Source organism: Octopus bimaculoides, chromosome 8 (assembly GCF_001194135.2).
Source record: "Octopus bimaculoides isolate UCB-OBI-ISO-001 chromosome 8, ASM119413v2, whole genome shotgun sequence".
NCBI lineage: Eukaryota > Metazoa > Mollusca > Cephalopoda > Octopoda > Octopodidae > Octopus > Octopus bimaculoides.
Window position 1 is genome coordinate 84,705,749 of NC_068988.1, and position 2,355 is coordinate 84,708,103.

The 2,355-nt window shown below is 32.8% G+C and overlaps 1 protein-coding gene and 1 long non-coding RNA gene across 5 annotated transcripts in view; one reads left to right on the plus strand and one right to left on the minus strand.

The window, feature by feature from the left end:
* LOC106883168 (uncharacterized) overlaps positions 1-2,355 on the minus strand; it is an 83,413-nt gene that overhangs the window by 37,760 nt on the left and 43,298 nt on the right. The gene's annotated exons all lie outside the window — the stretch shown is intronic.
* LOC106883167 (GTP-binding protein Di-Ras2) overlaps positions 10-2,355 on the plus strand; it is an 85,145-nt gene continuing 82,799 nt past the window's right edge. The window contains exon 1 of the mRNA XM_014934084.2: positions 10-891. The gene's annotated coding sequence lies outside the window, so the exon portion shown is untranslated. The remainder of the gene's footprint in view (positions 892-2,355) is intronic.

Below are 2,355 nucleotides of genomic sequence, written 5' to 3' on the forward strand. Positions count from 1 at the left end.
ATACATATATATACATATATATATATATATATAATATACATACATACATACATATATTGTATATAGATCAATCTATACTGTCCAGGTCTAAATATCATTTAGCCTATATATCTTTTACTAATTATATACACTGTACAAACTACATCTCTCTCTCTGTGCCTCTCTCTCATATATATATATATATATATATATATATATATATATATGTATACATACACTGAGGGATTATATAAACTGATTGACTGACAGATATACAGATATCAATAGAAGTGCATTAATATTCAAACAAAACAAACAAGAAAGCCCCACCAGCATCACTACTGTCTACAGCTGGTTGTTGGAAAGTTGGATTTATAAAACTGCTGAACCAAAACTTCCCTAATATCTGAACCTCACCTGGAACTTGGAGCAGTTAACAAGTCAATCTTGGTAGCAAATTTGTTTAATTTTTATTTCGTTTTGATTATTTACCAGTATTGATGAAGAAATATGAACAGGTTAGGGGTGCTGGTTAGAGAATACCTAAAATCTTGAGAAATGGACCACAATAATATTCAAACCCGAACAGAAAATGGTGGGGCACTAGAGAAGAGTTAAAAAGGAAAAAAAAAAAAAAAACTGCTGCAAATTTCATTTGGGTCATTCTTTACATATTCTGCGTTGAAACCTCTCGGCAACAAGATATCTTTATTTTTCTCTAATTTTACCTTTGAATTTGGAATATATTGGAAGAAAGAAAAAAGAAAGAAACAAAAATAACAAGGTAGGAAAAATCGGAGAAAATACATTAAATACACTGAAGAAGGTAAAACAACAACAGTAACAAAAGAGTAAGACAAATTGTCAAAGGAAGAAAGAAAGGAAGTCTGATCATCAAGTACTATTGAATATGTAAGTACATGTTGGAGACTTTTTTGTAGTATTGTCTGACTTGTGTATTCTTTCTTGCCTGTTATGACAACTGTATCTCTCAGCTCTTGTGTGTAACACAAGGAGGGAGAGAGAGAGAGGCAGAAAAGCAGCCTATACTCTCCTTTTCTCTGCTAGTTTTCTTCATCTTCCCCTTCTCCTTGCCTCTCCTCTTTACATGCACATGCACACATATACACACATACAAACATACATGCATAATTACAGATAAATGTACACCAGTATGCATACTCTAATAGAATTGATATGTCAAAATAATAACAACAACAACAACAATAACAACAAAGATTTCTTAATGATACCACAATGTTTAATGCTTATCATTGAAATTGCCGTGTTTTGAACTGGACATTATAGTTGGAATAATAATAATAATAATAATAGGAAAAATGATAATGATGATGGGAGGGGGAAGTGGCTGTTGGAGGTGGTGATGGTGATATCCTCATCCAATTTTTCTTGTATTTTGTTATTCTAGATGCTCTTCCTTCTCTCACTTTATTAAGACATGGCTATAATTACTACATTGATTTATTTCATAAGCTAATGTTACACAAACTATTACACGCAATGATTCAACTTATTCTATCAATTTTCTTCAAATTTCAATCAAATAACCTTCTAAAGGAAGTTAATTTAGAGTAGTCATAAATGGAAGATGTCACCACAGACTCCTCTGTTTTACCGTTGATTAACTTTGCTTAGATGTTTCAAATCAAATCATTTTCTGAAGTATGAAATGTACTGATATCACATATACCAAATTTATTCAAATATTTCTCCAAAGGAAGTCAATTAACAGTCATTATGGGTACACTAGGACATCGTCACAGATATCATCTGCTGTTGTTTGTTTTGATTAGAATCTTTTGTGTCAGGTCCCTAAACTAAACTAATATATAGATACACTAACACACACATATATACATTGACACACACCTATAAACACACACAAATATATATCTATAAATGCATATACATATGTATTTGCATATATATATGTCGTTGTCGTGGTTATCATCATCATCACCATCATCATTTTAACATCGGCTTTTCTGTTCTCACATGGGTCATATGGAATTTACTGAAGCAGATTCTTTATAGCTGGATGCCTCTCCTATTGCCAAGAATATACACATTATACATGTATATGTGTATGTAAGCACACAAACACACACACACACATACACACATACAGGTGCAGGTGTGGCTGTGTGGTAAGAAGCTTACTTCCCAACCACATGGTTCTGGGTTCAGCTTTGCTACATGGCGACTTGGGCAAGTGTCTTCTACTATAGTCTTGGGTTGACCAAAACCTTATGAGTGAATTTGCTAGATAGAAACTGAAAGAAGCCCATTATATATATCTGTGTGTGTGTGTGTGTCAGAGACAGAGAAAGAGAGAGAGAGAAGGAGAGTGTATAT